This window comes from Musca autumnalis, unplaced genomic scaffold (genome assembly GCF_047663935.1).
Source record: "Musca autumnalis isolate F117 unplaced genomic scaffold, ASM4766393v1 scaffold_3, whole genome shotgun sequence".
Taxonomy (NCBI): Eukaryota; Metazoa; Arthropoda; class Insecta; order Diptera; family Muscidae; genus Musca; species Musca autumnalis.
This window is the reverse complement of record NW_027411866.1, coordinates 245,113,695-245,134,045: the sequence shown is the minus strand read 5'-3', so window position 1 is coordinate 245,134,045 and position 20,351 is coordinate 245,113,695. Positions and strand designations below refer to the sequence as shown.

The following is a 20,351-nucleotide window of genomic DNA, read 5'->3' as shown; positions in this document are numbered from 1 at the left end:
CAAAACTCCGCAACAACTTCGTTTTACCCACCCACTGTCACTCGAAAGACTCTCTACAATTCTTCTTTATTTGCCAATTATGCATTATCCCTGCAAGCATTTGGAAGACCGGCGACCTTTTAGCGCATTTTCTTATAAGTGACACCCACGCGAGTAATTTGACATTTTTCTGATGTTCAAACTTCGTTGAAACAACATTACATTGTGTAACCCCCAGTTTTTGTAACTTATTTTTGTTCGTTCGTCTATATTCGTAATAATTTAGGCATTCATAGCTCAGCCCCCAGATGACATACACATCTAATTTTTCGTATACCCGTTCCATATACCCCTCATACCAATTGCGGATATTATTCGAATGTTCGACACAACTTTCGAAAACGATATCACATTCGAAGAATTGGCAATTGTTTTTCGGGTGTACACAAGCACGTTGTTCTTTTGTTCGTCAAAAGTTTAAAAACGATATCGTTTTCGAACATTTGGCGAATGTTTTTTCTTCACAAGAAAAATTGTTTCGAGAAACATTTTCTACTTTGAAAATTTTTTTGTTTCAAAAAAAAAATTACGTTGTTTGTAAAAAATTCCCATTTGCTTTTTTCAAATAATTTCGATATAAATGCTACGTATAATATAGACAATAAGTGTTGATAAAGACAACATATGGGTAGTTTGCCAAACACAAGACAACAATGTTTATCAACAGTTAAATATCGCGTCGCAAACATAAAGAAATAAAAACGGAAAAGGTACAAAACAGAAACATCAAGAAACTCCACAAAAAATGTTTTTCGCCACTATCGTAAAACTATCGTCAATCATTCGCTAATAATATTATTAACGATATTCGAAATCGAAGGATTTCCTGCCACAAACTGAGCGACGAGTGAATCGTTTTTAATTCATTCTCGTGTGTCGTTCTCGAACAAAATATCCGCAAAACTCTCGAGAAACATTCGAAAACGATATCGTTTTCGATAGCAATGGTATGGGGGGTATCGTTAAGGATTCTTCATTTAAAAATCAGCGCTCTACATTTGCGCTAAAGCGAGTAAATTGATCTACAAAATTTGACAATTCGTGTGAGAAGAATAAAAATTTTTACAAAAACTGGGGGTTAAAATAATAAGTAATCTTTATGAATTTGAAATATTAATTGTAACGTATTTTATGAAATAGCTAATGTAAATATGATTTAAGTTCTAATTGTCAATTATCTTGTCTCTTGGTTACTTTCGTCCAAATGGATTGTTCTCTTGACGAACGTAACATCTAAAATGTAGGCTTAACCAGTACTCTTTCTCTTTTTAATACTTCACTTCTCAAACGCACACCAGCTGGTAAGCAACACCTCTACCCATCTCTAATACTAAAAACTATTGAGTTATTGGATTACGTTTTATAACGTTTTTATGAAAATACTAATTACAATTGTTTTATTTCTCTTCTCATTTCACCGCAAATTATTCCTCATTGGCTATGAGGAATAATTCATAAATATATACATTCCACTACGCTCTAGAAATTGTCTGTTGGAGCAAACCATTTGGATCTTCTCTCTCTCCAACAAGGGCATCAGTTTTGTTCAACTGAAATATTTGATTTGTATATAATTCTCATATACACTTTCTACATAACTTTGTTATATGTAAATATCACGTATAATGTTAAAAGTATCGATAAACCAAACTCATGTCCAGGTTTTGCCAAGTGAAATGAAAAACCATTATACTAACCACCACAACATAAGAAATTATTAATCGAAGATTTTTTGCACTTGAAAATGGAAATACGAAGATTCGAACCCACACAACCACCACTATGTGATCTGGTTTCGCTGTTGTTAGCAGCTAATCAGACAAATCGGCTGTGAAGTGTTTTCTCTGTCATCAAACTTTCGATAATTGTTAAATGTCACAGAATGTTTCTTATCCATGATGTTTCTTTTCTGCCTCTCGGTCTTCTTCCTTCTATACTGGTTTGGATAATGGCTTGGATGAGCTTATATTTTTCGTTACGCATTATATGAGTCACATAAAATGTTTTTCGGCTTTTCGCGTATTACGAGTACTTGTCATTCGACATTAATCTGTGTAGTACTTCTTAATTTGAAACGCGGTCGATCCAATTAATTTCTAGGATACGGCGATGAATCCATATTTCAAACGACTTTAATCGTTTTTCCTCAGCTAGTTTCATCGTCCATGTTTCTTCTTCTTCTTTATTTGCTTATTCGAGTTTCGAATATTAGCGATCATACAATTACATAGTTTCTATTTTCATTAAATGTTATTTATGATTTGACTAAAGAGTTCTCCATTTCGTGATGTGTTGATAAGGTGGTCTGCGTTATGATATCCGGTCCATTGCTGTATGTTCTTTTCTACCTCTGGAATTTCTACCTTCTATATTTGCTAGGAGAATTAAGTGAAGTTGTTTATATTTGGGATTCCTCATAATGTGTCCTAGGTATGCGCTCTTTTGCTTTTTTATATTCGTTGTTAGTTCTCGGGTGCGGTTCATTCTTCTGAGAACCTGTTCGTTCGATATGTGAGCTGTCCAGGGTATTTTTAGTATTCTTCTGTAAACCCATATATCAAATGCCTCGAGTCTTTTAATGTATACAGCTTTAATGGTCCAAATTTCCACTGCATATAGCAATACTGACCAAATATAATTTTTAATGGATCTTGTCTTTGTTTCAATGTTTATGTTATGGCTTGTTAACAGTTTTTTATATTTGGAAAACGCGTCCTTTGCCATCTCTATTCTGCATTTAATTTCTTTGCTGTTGTCTCATTCCTCATTAATGAGAACGCCTATGTAATTAAAACATTTTACTCTTTCAATAGTAGAGTTATGTATTTTTAAAGATGTGTCCACGTATGAATTCTTTCCACTTATCACCATGAACTTGGTGTTTTGAATATTAAATTTTAGCCCATATTTTTCGCTGTATTCATTGAATCTGTTCATAAGACTTTGTAGTCCGGACATAGTATCAGCCATAATAGTGGTGTCGTCGGCGTATCGGACGTTGTTCATATATTTATTTCTGATTTTTATACCTTCTTGAATATTTAAAAATGCTTCTTGAAATATTTTTTCAGAGTATATATTAAATAGTAGTGGAGATAAGACACATCCTTGTCGAACTCCTTTGGATATACATATTTCTTCTGTTGTATCTCCGTTGACATTAATTTGGGCAGTTTGATGCCAGTATAACTTTTTTATGCATCTTATTTCTTTGTCTTCTATTCGCATAGACTTGATTATTTCGATCAGCTTATCGTGTTGTACCGTGTCAAAGGCTTTTTCGTAGTCGATGAAGCATATGAATACGTCCTTCTGAACTTCCCGACATTTTTTTATAAGAACTTGGATACAAAACAAAGCTTCTCGTGTGCCTTTTCCTTCCATAAATCCGAATTGTGTATCTCCCATTGATTTCTCGCATTGTTCATATAGTCTATTATGAATTATTTTAAGGAATTTCTTTATATGCATGACTCATAAGGCTTATGCATCGTTTGGCATGGCTCTTCTTCGGTATTCCTATAAACGTGGACTTCAGGCAGTCTTGTGGAAATTGTCCTGTGTCATATATATGGTTGAAAAGTTTGGTAAATAGTTGTAGGTTGTTTCCATCAATGAGTTTTTATATTTCTGAAGGTATCTCGTCAGGCCCAGTTGCTTTTTTATCCCTCAAAGATTTAATGGCTCATTCTACTTTAGAGTCCGTTATACTCGTTCCAGTCAATAGTTGCGTGGATTGATTTTCGTAGCATGATCTTTTATCATCTGTAAGGAACTTTTGTATATAGTCATTCCAAATTATTTTTTCTCACTAATCCCAGTCACTATTTCATTGCTCTCATTGTATAGTACAGCGGATATTGTTTTACAATATACACCAGCAGCTTCCTTTCTTTCTTGTGTAGGTTGTAATCATCGTGTAGGTTTCGGCAGAGTATAATACAGAGCATATGTAGCATCTGGCAAAACGTACATATTTTTTTTTTTTCAAATAAAAATAAAAAAACGTATTTTTCTTGATAGCCTTATGTCATGGCTAGTTAGCGTTCTCTTATATTTAGAAAATGAAGTTCTCGCCATTTCGATACGACATTTAATTTCACTTAACATATCCCATTGGTCTGATAATTCACCATCCACATTAATATTTGATACTTGTTTCCAGTACAGATTTTGAATTAATATTTTATCGCATTCTTCTAGTCCAATATCGGTTAAAATATCCATCAACTTTTCGTGTTTCACGAATTGGCATTGTTCCCACAACATCCCTGAAGGGACAAGGGAGACTTCTCTCCCTTGAGTGTATTGCCCTATTTTATAAATTTGATTGAATAATCGCAATATTAGTTGTATATTTCTTCCTTCTAATAGGGCTTTTTTGTATTTCATGGATTTCATTGTTGATTTTAATTCCTTCTCTGTAATGGGTCCTATGGTAAAACCACTTCTATATTTTATAATTGTGTTTGACTTACATCTGTAAAGAGAGCTTTTATATATTTTCCCAAAGTTTTTTTTCTTATCAGCTGTTTCGTAATGGGCGTTATTGTTCTCATCAAAGAGAAATGTGGATGATCTTCTGGAATCTATCCCGGATGCCTCATTTATGGCCTGTTTCTGTATGTCGAAAAAAGAATGTATGCGAATGAAACATGTCCAAACTCGTGTGTGTTTTTCAAATTTTTTTTTTGTTTTGATGCAAAAGTAAAAGTAAAATTAATTCGAAAACTAAAGTTTGGGCTTGTTTCATTCGCACACATTCTTTTTTCGACATACAGAAACAGGCTGTTAATTTTTTGTGAAGATTAAAATCGTCGTAATGAATTCGTAATCTTTCAATCTCCTGTCATTATTTGTGCATTATGGCAGCCCAAATTTTTGTATTTGCTTCTTTCCTTGCGTAGTACTCGTATTTCGTCTGTTATCCATGATTTCTCCACTACTAGATATTGTGGTACCTAATACCTTCTTATTCGAAGGCTTTTTGCATCAAGATGTTTAAATATCGATATTTGTCTGGCGGAAAGTTCTATAAATTCTATCAATATCCTCACACAACATTAATTCAGCTTCGCCATATTTCACCGTGCCAGCGAGATCATGATTTTCGTTTTTACTACTTTGGTCCAAAAATATGTTATTGTTGTTACTAATTTCCGGCATACACTGACCCTTCTCAGTACTTCATCATTAGAAAATTTTGCATGGTATTTCCAGTACTTGCCGGTAAAAAGATATTTCAAAGGCTTTGTTATAGCATATCGTGCCATCTCTATACGAATTTCGAGGGATACCATTGATCGTTTATTAGCAGCCCAAGGCATTTAAGGCCTCGACACATAAGCCGCTCGGCTTTCTTACTTAATTCATTTCTGGTAAAGGAATAAAGAAATGTCAGAACCACATTTCAATTAGGTCGAACTTGGTCTTTTACCAGAAATTAATTAAGCAAGAAAGCAGAGCGGCTTATGTTCCCAGGCCTTTAAATGTTTGCACTCTTTTACTGCATACCTTATGTTATTGACTAGTTTCCTCTGAATTGTCATTCCGATGTTTTCTTCTTTGAGTATTTCATGGAACATTTTCTCCGAAAATTCGTTAAATAATAATCGCTTTTAAACGATTATTCGAAGGCTTTTTGCATCAAGATGTTTAAATATCGATATTTGTCTGGCAGAAAGTTCTATAAATTCTATCAATATCCTCACACAACATTAATTCAGCTTCGCCATATTTCACCGTGCCAGCGAGATCATGATTTTCGTTTTTACTACTTTGGTCCAAAAATATGTTATTGTTGTTACTAATTTCCGGCATACATTGACCCTTCTCAGTACTTCATCATTAGAAAATTTTGCATGGTATTTCCAGTACTTGCCGGTAAAAAGATATTTCAAAGGCTTTGTTATAGCATATCGTGCCATCTCTATACGAATTTCGAGGGATACCATTGATCGTTTATTAGCAGCCCAAGGCATTTAAGGCCTCGACACATAAGCCGCTCGGCTTTCTTACTTAATTCATTTCTGGTAAAGGAATAAAGAAATGTCAGAACCACATTTCAATTAGGTCGAACTTGGTCTTTTACCAGAAATTAATTAAGCAAGAAAGCAGAGCGGCTTATGTTCCCAGGCCTTTAAATGTTTGCACTCTTTTACTGTATTTTATTTTATATTTTTAAGTTCACCTTGGCATGGGCATATTGATTTTAAAACCATATTTTGCACGTGCAAGTTTATCTACTAGTTTCTGTAGGCCAGATATGCTTGCGGCCAGAGCTACGTCCGCATACCTTATGTTATTGACTAGTTTCCTCTGAATTGTCATTCCGATGTTTTCTTCTTTGAGTATTTCTTGGAACATTTTCTCCGAAAATTCGTTGAATAATAATCGCTTTTAAACGATTCCAAAGTAGTATTTGTGTTTTCAATATATAGTATTCTTTACTCCTGCACCCTCAATGCTGGGATCGGGTTAGTAAACGGAAACGGGTTTAAGCTAAGTTGCAACCTAGGAATAGTACTCTAGGAGCGTAATTGTAGAACTCATATGGAATGTTTTTTCCCCCAGAAGCCATATTAATTTATGTTTGCCTTCTTCATGACGATTCTTATTTCCTTTAGGGTTACTGTTTCATCCAGAGCTTCATTAACCAAATACTTGGGGGCGGTGTATTGTATATCTGGGGGGATTTTAAGCTGTTTGAGAAGTTTCTTCATTCTATATTAATTTGATTTCAGCTGGCGCATATATAACTGCCACATTCGAATCATTTCGGATTTCTTTGAAAATTTTTCCACCAGACTTTACTGTCTCAAACGTTCTCTGATTTTGTATGCAATAGTGCATAATACTCCTGTTTGTGTTCCTTTCATATTTCGTAGTAACGTTGATTTCTATTAATTTACTTCGATCATTTCTCAGTTGTTCTTTGTTTTCTGAAAATCTTTAGCCACTTAAAATTATTTCTCTAGCATTATTGCGCCGGGAGCATATTTGTAGAACTCATATGGTATGCTGTTTTCCCCAGAAGCCATATTTATTTATGTTTGCCTTCCGCAGGACGTTTCTTATTTCTTTTATGGTAACTGTTTCATCCCCAGCTTCATTAACCAAATACTTGGGGGGCGGTGTATTGTATATCTGGGGATATTTTAGGAAGTTTGAGAAGTTTTTTCATTCTATATTACTTTATGGATTTCAGTTGGCACATATATAACTTTTGGATTTCTTTGGCAATTCTTACACCAGAATTTACTGTCTCGAACATTATCCGATTTTGTATGCAATAATGCATAATACTCCTGTTTGTGTTCCTTTCATATTTCTTAATAACGTTGATTTCTATTAATTAATTTACTTCGATCTTTTCTCGGTTGTTCTTTGTTTTCTGAAAATCTTTAGCCACTTGAAAAGTTTTCTCTAGCATTATTGCGCCGGGAGCATATTTGTAGAACTCATATGATATGCAGCTTATTTATTTATTGTCGCCTTCCTCAGACCGTTTATTACTTCGTTTTGGATAATTGTTTCATCCAAATCTTCATTAACCAAATATGTTCTTAGGGCGGCGTATGGTATATTGGTGAGGTGAGTTTTCATCATTTCGAGTTTCTTTGGCAATTTTTACAGGTCTTTACTATCTCAAACGCTCTCTAATTTCGTATCCGATTGTGCATATTAATCATGTTTGGTACTTCTTGTTTTCTGATGCTTTTTTCTTTTAGAATTAATGAAATTCAGAACAATTTTTCCTTTTTGATTGTTAAAGATGGGTGATACTCAAAATTGGGACTGACCTATAGGCATGTGGTCATAAATTCGTGTAAATGGATAGAAATTTCAGCGAGAATTCAAAAATGCTCCAGCTGTGCTTGATGCATTAAATCAATGATGCACAAGAAGAGAATGCTATTTTGGTTTTTGTATGGGAAAGAGAGTTGTAGTTAACTTTTTCGTAAAGACGCGTGCATGGCTGCATTAAATGTAAATTCTCGTTCAATCTGTTATAACTAACTAAAGCATGATCATGACAAAAATCAATGGAACATCTCTTAAGATTCATTTCTACTTCTTGTGTTCCCACAGAAGACATGTTATGAGCAGGCCTGTTCTAAATGTTCCATTAAATCTTCGTTGGCATAAAGCCAATTCGAATATGTGGATCCCTAATCATTATCTGATTACCAAGATCGTTTTTCTTCAGAAAAATATGTCTACTTTTTCCCAAATCGTCGATCCATGTTGAATGTCTCATAATGTCAAAAGTGCTGTTACCAATTTTCACATGGATGTTATTTATATCAGAATTGTGTTCAAATCTGTATTTGAGACCAATGTTTTGTAAAGATGTTTTTACTCCGATAAGTATAGCACCGATTCAACCTGCATGGTGTGGCTTATATTATTGTATGAGGTGGCATGGAATCTTCTGAAGTTCGTCGGATAGAATTTATGTACCATCCTGAAGCTATATACTTCTACATAGAGTATATTGCTCCACGATTGTACATTTCCTCTCTTCTAATTATTTTACATGTTTCATCAATTTCCGTTTGCATAAGGTAAATTCGAATAATTATTATCTGACTATCAAGACCATTTTCCTTTAAATAGTATCTCTACTTTCCAAATTTTAGATCCAGATTGAATGTCACATAAAGTCAAAAACGCTGATACCAATTTCCACACGAATGTTATTTATATCAGAATTGTGTTCAAATCTGTATTAGAGACCAATGTTTTTACTCCGATAAGTATAGCACCGATTCAAGCTGCATGGCGTGGCTTAAATTATTGTATAGGGTCGCATGGAATCTTCTGAAGTTTGTCGGATAGAAATTATGTACGATCCTGAAGCGATATACTTCTACATAGAGTCTATTGTTCCACGATTGTACAAATTATTATCTGATTATCAATACCGTTTTCCTTTAAATAAGAAGTCTACTTTTTTCCAAATTGTCGATCCAGGTTGAATGTCACATAATGTTAAAAGTGTTGTTTCCAATTTTCACATGGATATTATTTATATCAGAATTATTTTCAAATCTGTATTTCAGAGCAATATTTTGCAAAGATGATTTTACTCCAATAAGTATAGCACCGGTTCAACCTTCATAGCGCGGCTTAAATTATTTTGTGCGGGGAGGCATGGGATCCTCTGAAGTTTTTCGGATAGAATTTATGCACAATTCTTTAGCGATAGACTTTTACATACATTGCTCTATAATTGTACTTAAAGTAGCTGTAGGCCTTTTTTTGTTCCGCCTGCTTTTATTACTCACTATAACTTTTGTTTATCTTTTGTTCAAATTCTAACTTTAAAATTAGCGTTTGCCTTTATGTCTGTTATTATTTTCTTGTTCATGATTGCTTTTGTTGTTGATTTGTTAATATGAACGCGTCACTTTTTTGACACTTTTATAAGTTTTAAACTATTAACGCTTCGCCACGGTGGAACAGACAAACTACAGATGATATCAAGTTGGTAGTTAGTTAACGTACGATGAGCGGCGAACGCATATACAAACTTAAAATTGAATGACTCATTCAAAAATATTCAATTCAGTTCGTAGTAGTTCCGAAATCACTTTCGATTTGGCCCTCTTTTATTCATGACGGTTTTTGTTTTGACCAAAACAAAAAGACCAGACCAAATGACATGAGTGGATGGATGAATGAAAAGCGTTAATGTGTCTTCTTCTTGTTCAAAGTGATTCGTAATCGCTGAAGAAGACTAAGTAGTGTCTTTGATATTGGGTGTGAATGAGAAGTTGTCGCGAAGTTTTTTGTTATTGTTGCGTTGAGCGTATTTTAATGAGTTCGCGGAAAGATCAGTAAAGCTTTTTGGGAACACCAAAGGAGAACAGAAGAATCTCCCCAAAAAAGACCGGTTCAATTTTCAGAAGAATTTTATATTGTGTATTTGTTGTTGTTATTATAAATATTTCTACAATGTTGTGGAGTAAAGAGTGTGTTATGTTGTTGTTTATATTGGTCATATGTTTTTTGTTTTGATTTTTTTTTGTAGGCAAAGGTCGTTCGTTGATCATAGACCAAGAAGTGGTTTAAAAATTTAGTATCTCTTTTAAAAGGCCATTGCTTGCACTTAATTGATATTTCCACTTAAAATCTATGACTAAAACTCGGGTTCATAAAGGCGACGGGTTGTTTGGTTGATTATTAAATTGTTGATGTTTAGTTATAATTTTTGAGTGATTTTTAATATTTTCTTTCAACTTTTATTCACATAAATATTTTTTTGTTTATTATTTTTCTCAGATTTACTATTTCTTATTTTTTTTAATTTTTAGTTATTTTTTCTTACACTAACATGATTTTTTACACAATTTCCACTTTTTTATTAATTTTCAAATTAACAATTTATTTTGGTTACTTTTTTAATTTTTATTTATTTTTTATATATTTTTATTAATTTATTTTATAAAAATTTGTCTCAAACCGGACAACGTAGTGTCTTTAACAAAGCAAGTGCTCACGCGCGCCGCATTAATGTTACTGGCACTTAACGTGGTTACCAGCATCGGTTTAACCAGAGTCGGAGCCACAGAACCCACAACGTACCAAAAAACACACACACGCACACCCACATAACAGCAATTCATTTACTCAATCAAGCGAGAAGAGAGCTCAGTTGGCGTTTGTTCTTTTCCAATGAATAAAAAATACTAAAAATAATGCAAAATCTTCAACAGAACCCCTTGTATAGAACAGCAGCAACAACAACGAAATGGGCACACACACTTTCATTCGAGAGGCCAAAGGCAAAACAACAACAAAAAAGTATTGATAAGGAAGGCATTTCTTTGCTTAATCTGCAATGCCCACCAAAACAAATTTAATCTCTTTGGTTGAAGGGCATACTCTCTCGCTCTATCCAACTCTCAAAACAAACTAACTCTCTTTCTCCCCAACTGTTTTGCTATTTTTGCACAAGCTTGAAGCTTCAAATTTACCGTTGCATTTTATTTAACTCTCTTAACAAAACGTAATGCTATAACAGTTATTTTCGCTCTTTCTCTCTCCATGTGACTCAGTAGTGTTGCGTTTTGGTAAAATACCCATGGAAATTTTTATTGCATTGCTGTTTGCCGTTTCAAAATACATTCGCTTTATGCAAATATTTATGCATTTGAAATATTAGCTTGAATTGGATTTTCCCATTAACGGAACTTGCTGCTCTTCTAACTGCGCTAGAAGAGTTATTTTTATTTTGAAAAATTTGTATAAAAGAGCATGATTCATTTGATGCTTAATATAATCTTGGTTATTCCGAATGATATTATATCACAAGCGAAAAGTACAATGTCATTGCATTATTAGGTGAAGGTGAGAATAAATATTAAACCGGTAAGAATATACCATCAACGAACAATTCCCGCAAACATATTTGGAAATTTCGGAGGATTATCGTCCATGCGATTCAATATTCACAGTAAATTAAAATCAAATTATATAGTGGTTCCAGGAGAAACCGAGTTTGTTCTGGAAGTTTTGAAGAAACATAATGTTACCTTGAACCAGGAAAAATGCGTATATAAGATGAATATACCGCGAACCAAGAGAAGGTGAAAGTAATTCAATCTCCTAAGTCAATTTTTAACAGATTTGGCAAATACGACAGATCCATTAAGATTACAGCTTACAAAGGACGGGAAATTTTGGGGCCATAGGCACGAAGAAGCCTTTTGTAAGTTGAAGATGATGTATTCCGAAATACCAAATCTCTCGTATTATGTCCTATGTTAAAGACACGGGTAATAGCAGATGTAAGCCCGGTTGTTTTAATCGCAATAAATAATAATGACGAACCGCGATTTATATTTTTTGCTAGTAAAAGCTTATCTCCCACTGAGAAGATATATTTCCAAACACAAAAGGTGAGCCTAGCTTTAGTCTGATCCGTATAGAGAGTTTTATTACCTGACTGGGTTAGAGTTTGAACTGATAACAGACCACGAGCCATTGGAAAGTATCTTCAAATACTTTAACCCTTCTTTGCATATAGATGGAAATTTCCATCATATTAGTGAATGCCCAAAAAATATATTAAAATGAATTAAAACTTTATATTTATTATGTCTGTGTAACGTTTTAATGTGTATTGCATAAAAACAAAACAAAGCTGTCAAAAATAAAAACATGTAAGTAACGGTAATTTAAGCTGAAAGTTCTATTTATGCAGTTTCTTGTAATTGCGATAAACCACGATTTCGTACTTTTTTATTTTGTATTATAATTGATAAATTGTTGTCAAAAATGAGTGGAAGAAAGATGTGTGCCTTTTTAAAGTAGTTTTTGAAAATGTTTGTGTTTAATTTAAGAAATTCTAAATGATGGATTTTAACATCACTATGTAATTACTTAACCCCTGAGCTACGGGAAAATAATTTTTTACTGTTGTATATTATTTATTACTACTTTGGAATTCCTGATAAGCAAGTTGAAGCTTACTTAAAGCAATTGGAAGATGTTTAGCTATCAGAAGATGGCTTTGAGGATCAGGGTTCTGATGATGACATGCCCGACGGTGATGAACTAGAAAGATACCTAGCGGAAGAAGATGATCAAATTGAGGAAACTGTAATTGATGATATTGTCGATGAAAATCTTAACAATGATGCTCCCCTTGTTCAGGAGGGGGTAATCATCAATCCAATCTCATGGATAAAAGAAAATTGATATGAAAAAAAAGAACATGGAAAATGTTACTTTCATGGGTAATGCTACTTTCCATGATGAAATATCTAAACTAAAAACCGCCTGCCAGTGTTTCACACATTTTACTACAAATGATTTTGTCAACAAAATATTAGAAGAAACAAACATGTATATAATACAAGGAAACCCGAACTCAGCTACACATTTTACTAAATCGGACATAAACAAGTTCTTTGGCATCATTTTATACATGTCAGTGCAGAAATTTCCCGGCACTAGATCATACTGGTCTCCACAGACCAATCGCATCATCAATGACGTTGAATAAATTTGAAAAAATAAGTTATCATTACATTTCAATGATAATGATCTTCATAAGCCCGTAGGACACCCACAACATGACAGGCTTCACAAAATCCGCCCTGTAATACAGCACCTTAACGAAAGATTTGTTACAATACCAAAAGACCAAAGACTTTGCGTAGATGAACAGATGTGTGCTAAAAAAATTGGACATTTCATAAAGCAATGTTTGCCAAAAAAAAAAAAAAAACCACAAATGGGGCTTCAAGTTATATGTAATTTGATGGAATATGCACTCAAAATTCAAGTTTACTCTGGACAAGAATATGTAGAAAAAATTCCAGGTGAGCCAGGATATACTTCGATCATTTTTATACTTCAATCATTTTTATACCTCACTGCCTTTGGTATATTTTTTAGCAAAAGAAGGAATCCACACAGTGTGAACTATCCAACAAAACAGAATTCCAACTAGAAAATTACCAGATAGAACAACTTTTATGAAAAAATCGGTTCCCAGAGGAAGCTTCGAAGAAAGAATATCAAATTTTAATGGTGTTGACATGAGTGAGGCAGAAAACTTTGTAAAAACCTGTCATGATTGTCTTCTGGTGTCGCATCCTAATAATCCTTCAGAGGATGTCGCCATAATTTCATGCGCTGTAAATTAGCTGGGCTTTTGAGGGACGATCAGAAAATGACATTTCATGGTGGAACAACCCAAAATAACAAGGCTGGAAATTAGCCAGGAATTACAAAAAAAATTGGGAAAGGCAGGACACTGAAATTCATTGCTGTGAAATGCTAACAAATGCAGCATGAACTACGGCTACTATACCCTGCGAATGGCAGGTAGCCATAAAGGTGCTGTAACCATATTCGAAAGGGGCTATAATCAACTGGGAAAGATATCTCTTCTGTCAGTGGCTAGTGAAATATACTCCAGAATCATAACAAATAGAGTGAGGAGAGATATCGAAGGCCAGATAGAATGTGGTTTCAGACCCAACTAGGGAACTCATGAAATGTTAATGCGACCAAATGATGGATTGATGTCAGGTAATAAAATCGAAAGCATACCTCAACAACAGAACGCCAGAGCATTAAACCTAATCATGGAAGGTGTTTGGAAACTTCATAAAGAACGAGTGTTGCCATAATTTCATGAGCTGTAAATAAGCCTGTCTATTGAGGGACGATCAGAAAATGGCATTTGACCAGGACATTTGAAGAAGCTAACAAATTGTGACAGCACGCCGGTTACAAAATAATCTCCAGTATCCCAAGAGGGCGGAACAAACCAAATAATAATAAAAATTAGACAGTCATTACAAACAAATTAAATTGGAAAAGGCAGGCCGGACACTGAAATTCATGGGTGAGATATATCAAATGCTTTTGATTCCGTAAAGTAGCAAGAAATGTGGGATTTTTCTAATAGAAGAAAGTATGTTACTAGCTCTGTCTGGTTACCCTAAAATTTGCAACAACTTGTACCAATTGTTGCTGGAAGTCGTTTGTTAACAGAAAAAGTCAGCATAAGAGAGCGATTCGAGAGAGACATTTTGACAGTTCTTTTACTGAGAGTTTGCAAATTCTTCTTGGGCAAATTTCTTCTAGCAACCACTAGCAACTGCTCTTCTTCTTGAAAACAATCGACCATCTGTTTTTAATTTTTCGTTGATTTATGTTTGTGAAAATTAAAAAGAATTTTATTGTGGAAATAGCAATCCTAATGGTATTGTTTTTTTTTTTTGGGAACAAAGCTGCAAAGTGAAAAATAATACTTTTTTGGACATTTTCTTTTTTATTTTTAATAAAATGCCACATTTTGGCTTCCTTTGGTTCCTTTATTGGCGGACAAATTGTGCTGTTTTGGCGAGTCAGCTGATTGCTTGCTGGGAAGGTGTCTGTTTACTTTTTACAATTTTCTAGCAAAAGAGAATAAAACCTCCTTACTCTCTGAGAAAGTTCTTGCTGGACAATTCTTGCTGGGAAAGTAGCCAGACAGACCTATTGTTGTACATTCGATAACATTTATAGGCCAAACATTTATAGTAAACCAACTTCTGATTCTCAAAATCCTGAATTTTAAACTAAGTTTGGAAGAAGTTTTTGAAAAAGTTTGAGAGTTATAATGTAGCCATTTTAGTACATATGTATGTATATGCCGGCAGGGGTTTTTGGAGCTTTTGTGCCGTGAAGTATGGACTTAAGCTGGGTACACATTGTCAGTTTTGAATGACAGCTTTGTTGTTCCTTGCTAGTGTGGCCGTTCATTTTTGTCATTCATCATGCAACCACAAAATGTTTTGTGGTTGCTGGACGGTTTGACAGTTATCGATAATTGCGAAATATCGACATTCAAAACTGACAATGTGTACCCAGCTTTAGGGTCAAATCGGCATTTCTGCTTTTTTGTCTAAAAATCGTCAAAATGCCGATAAATTGGCAAATCTGGCATCACTGGCTTAGGTATCGCGTTGTTGGGAAATGCAGTGAGATTTTTGTACAAGCTATTCCAGTCAAAATAGACATTGAAATAGCAAAAATTCCGAAAAAGCTGAATTTCGGTGGACAGCTAGGGTTTGCCATTAGAAGCAACGTCCTAAGATTCCCCATCGATCCCATGTGTGCAAAAAAAGTTATTCGGGGTCAAAGGTCACATTTAAAAAGAACGAGTTGTATTGAAGTAAAATGGAATAATTAGTTTCCTTTCGTGTATGAAAAAGACTTATGGCCTATTTCTCTAAGACGACAGATAGTCTTCTTTCGCTTCAGTTCGAAAAGAAATCCAGTTTTGGTTTCAGTAAATGTGTTCTATTCGATTGGTGACTACAATCGACAACTTGAAAGAAAACGTAACGTAACTGTGTGTATTTGAATCATTTTGAGTTTCTGTACGACGATAAAGTTGTCAAATATCCGAAACGATATGTCAAAATCAGTCACTATCAATTAACCTTTCGAATGGTGAAAATATAAAAACATTAAAAGCAAAAATAATTTATTTCTTAAAAAACAATGGAAAATAGAAGGTATGTTATACATATATGCATGTTTATGCGTTTACAGAGATCCAAAAATACATATAAGTTATTGTTCCAGTAGAAGTAAAACCACAGCCTATCAAATAAAAACATTGGTGCTATATATGGAAGAACATCCGGAAATGGCAAGAGGGACACCGGTATTTTACAACAACAAGAATTCCGTGGACGAATTGTGGAAGGAGATAACATTGAGAGACGTAATAGAATGGAAAAAAGTATGTTTACATCCATTGCATCCTTTTTATCATAACCATTTTCTCTTGCATTTGTTCTTATTTGTTGCAGACTTGGGCTGATTTGAAATCTAAAACCAAGAAAAAGATCTCTGAGAATAAAAAAAGTCTTCGGGAAACTGGTGGTGGGCTATATAAAATGTGCAATTTGACTCAGATGGAGGAAATAATTGACAGAACACTTTCATCTGCCGCAGCTCCAAATGGTAGCCTATTTGGTTATAACGAAAACAGAACCGATTCCGCTTCATTGGAGAACTCGTTTATTTCTTTAATCGATTCACATTCAAAAACGTCAAATTCAATGAGTTCATCACCTATTAATGATGAAATCCTTAGTACAGTACCCGAAATACAAATTCTTTGTTGATACGAAAATTTGAAATAAATCTGCAAGAAATGTTTAAAAATGCATATATTTATATTTACCGTTAAATGAAGTTGGTGTTCTTACTGTTTCGATGGGATTTCCAATACGTTATATGCCTCTCGTAACTGTTTACGAGGTATGGATTGATTTTCTTCCTCCAACTCGTTTAAAAACTACACGGCTGCTGTTAAATCCATCACAGTATTGTTATATTTGTTCACAGATCAATTAATTTTCGTTTGTTTACTTTCTTTATAAGTTTAAACTTCTAATATTTTATATTTGTTTACTTCATTTATTTGACAGAACGTCACAAGAAAGGAACACAGCTGTATTAGCAAGCATATTATTTCGTATTATTTTTAACAAAAGTACACCAAAAGCAAACTTTAATAATCTGGCAATATTTTATAACGTAAGGTATTATTTGACATGAAAATCGAAAACGTAACTCGTGTCGAACGACAATGTATATTTTACAGAAACTGAATTCCGTTCAAATTCGAACGACTAACATTTGTTCAAATCACCTTTCGATCGTCTTAGAGAAACTGGCTATTAATACTAAATTTCAGCAATTTCGATAAAACAATGTGAGGCACCATTCTATGGGGGCTATTTCAAAACGTCCATCTATACCGACAAATTTCTGACGGAAAGTTTTTAGGCTCAAAGAAGACTAAATACCAAATTTCCTATATTTCGGTAAGAGAATGTGGCTAAAACTTAAAAAAATACCGAAAATCAAGAAGTACGCTTTTATGGGGATACTGATAATACTCTTCTGGAATATTTTATAACTCTTGGAAGACGAAATAAAGAATTTCATCCATTTCGGTTGGATATTGACGTCATAATCTTCAGTATTACGAAAATCGGGAGGTACCGTTCTATGGGGGCTATATCGAAACGTGGCCTATACCGACGAATTTTAGTCAGAAATGGGGCAATATGAAAGCATGGACCTGTACAGACATATTTCTGGCGAACAGTTTTATATCACATTGAAGATTAAATGCCACATTTCAGCCATTTTGGTGGAATATTGAAGACACAGCCTTCAAAAAAAGAAAAATCGGGAGGTACCTTTCCATGGGGGCTATATATATATATTACCTATACCGACAAATTTAAAGTGGAAGTTTGAGTACCCAAAACGAAGTGTAAATACCAAATTTCAGCTATTTCGGTGGAATATTGAAGACACAACCTTCAAAATACCGAAAATCGGTAGGTACCGTTCTATGGGGGCTATATGAAGGCATGGGCCGATAACGACAAAGTTCTGGGGGAAAGTTTTATACCACCAACGTAGACTAAGTACCAAATTTCAGCCATTTCGTTGTGATAATAAAGCTAAAACCTTTAAAATACCGAAAATCGGGAGGTACCTTTCTATGGGGCCTATATGAAGGTGTGGACCGATACAGACAACATTCTGGGGGAAAGTTTTATACCCTTAAAGAAGACTACGTACCAAATTTCAGCCATTTTGGTAGGATAATGAAGCTAAAACCTTAAAAATACCGAAAATCGGTAGGTACCGTTCTATGGGGGCTATATGAAGGAATGGACCGATAACGACAAAGTTCTGGGGGAAAGTTTTATACCACCAACGTAGACTAAGTACCAAATTTCAGCCATTTCATTGTGATAATAAAGCTAAAACCTTTAAAATACCGAAAATCGGGAGGTACCGTTCTATGGGGGCTATATGAAGGTGTGGACCGATACAGACAACATTCTGGGGGAAAGTTTTATACCCCTAAAGAAGACTACGTACCAAATTTCAGCCATTTTGGTAGGATAATGAAGTTAACACCTTAAAAATACCGAAAATCGGGAGGTACCGTTCTATGGGGGCTATATAAAGACATGGACCGATACCGACAAAGTTCTGGGGGAAAGTTTTATACCACCAACGTAGACTAAGTACCAAATTCAGCCATTTCGGTGTGATTATGAAGCTAAAACCTTCAAAATACCGAAAATCGGGAGGTGCCTTTCTATGGGGGCTATATGAAGGTGTGGACCGATACCGACAAAATTCTGGGTGAAAGTTGTATACCCCTAAAGAAGACTAATACAAACTTCTGTACCAAATTTTGACTCTCTATCTTTAAAATTGCGAGCTGTATCTTTGATTTCAACAGGCAGACAGACGGACAGGGTCAAATCGACATAGGTAGAATTTTATGCTGATCAATAATTTTGCAATTTTGATAGTTCTCTCTTTTGCTACTTTTACTATTAAAAAAGTAAAGGAACAAAAGCTAAAATGTTTAACAATAAAAAAGGGTTGCAGATTTTGAAATATTAAAAATTCCGTTACTCGCCGGCTATAAAATTCCATAACACAACGTACCAATTTTTCTCTTCACAAATAATGTTAAAGCTCTCTTTGAATTTACTCTTAAATTTTAATTAAATCATATTCTCTTTGTGTTTGTAAACACGTTCTCTCAAAAATTTCTCTCTGTTTTTATTTTCTTATCAGTTACGCTCACAACAAAAGCCCACAGAACCCAACCCACCTTATGAAAAAAATCAGCGCACCAATCACATTGCTTGCTATGGTAATTACAACAACAGCTATACAAAAATTACTTCATGTTTGTTTGAAGATTTATTTGAATGTTAACTTCATGTTTGTTTGAATGTTTGTCGTTCAACCCACTCTTGACTCAACGCTGATTGGTTGATGGGAGATTAAACAAAAAAAAATACAGTTGTTTTTGTTGTATGCCTTAAATGGATGGTGTGGCGCGCCTAGTAGCCGATAAGATGTGCGTGTGTTTGGGAATGTTTGTTGTTGTTGTCTGTTTTGCTTTGATGGTTGTATTGTTGTGTTGCGGTGCTTGTTGCTGTTGTTTTCGTTTGTATTAACAACGTTTAATGGGGGGCGTAAACAAGTAAATATTTTTTTCTGATTGTAGTTTGTTTCTTATTAACGTTGATTTTGTTTCTGTTATCAAATTTCTTCTTATTTTTATTTTATTTTTAGTAAGAATTGGGAATTTTTTGTTACGTTTAAAAATTCACTTTAATGTTTTTTAGTTTTTTATTTAATTTATAAATATCACAATAAATTCTGCCTTAATAGGTAATTTAAATCATAAAAAACTGTACCTAGCTACTTTATTTCTTCCAATAAATTCCCGCTCTAACAAGCCTGTCAATTACATTGATTTTATTTTATTTATTCGTTATTCAAGTCAATTTATGTCAGTCGCCGCTTGTTGGAGAGTGAGTTGAACAGACAAAACAAAGACTTTGCCTGCAGACTTTTGCGGTTAATTAATAACTTTTGCTTGAATACTACAAAACAGAAATCGTTGATTGTTTGATGTTTTATCTCCCCTTTTATCGTCTATTCACCTTGCTCATCTTTGAAATTTGTTGTCGTGTGAGTTATCAATGGCTGTGTGTACTAGCAAAAATCAATACATTTATAGATATGTATGTACGTATACATATACTGACGGACGAAATATTTACATAATTCCGTTGCAAAGGTTGTTGTAATTTACTTTTGGGGTCATGTTTAAATTTAATCAACAAAGAAATTTCATTTTGTACTTTTAATCAAATTTAATTTATTTGTTTTTAATAATTGACATTTATATTTAAATTTAAATAAATATACACAAGAAGGCAACCTAATCC

General features: G+C 34.0%; 1 protein-coding gene across 4 annotated transcripts in view; it reads right to left on the bottom strand.

Moving 5' to 3' along the window:
- Positions 1–19,833, bottom strand: part of lz (lozenge) — a 104,562-nt gene extending 84,729 nt beyond the window's left edge. The window contains exon 1 of one of the 4 annotated variants that reach the window (XM_073977570.1): positions 19,815–19,833. The gene's annotated coding sequence lies outside the window, so the exon portion shown is untranslated. Of the gene's footprint in view, positions 1–10,372; positions 10,544–10,629; positions 10,710–19,814 lie in introns of those variants that run through there. The other 3 variants (XM_073977567.1, XM_073977568.1, XM_073977569.1) reach the window with 3 other exon arrangements.
- Positions 19,834–20,351: the final 518 nt, after the last annotated feature.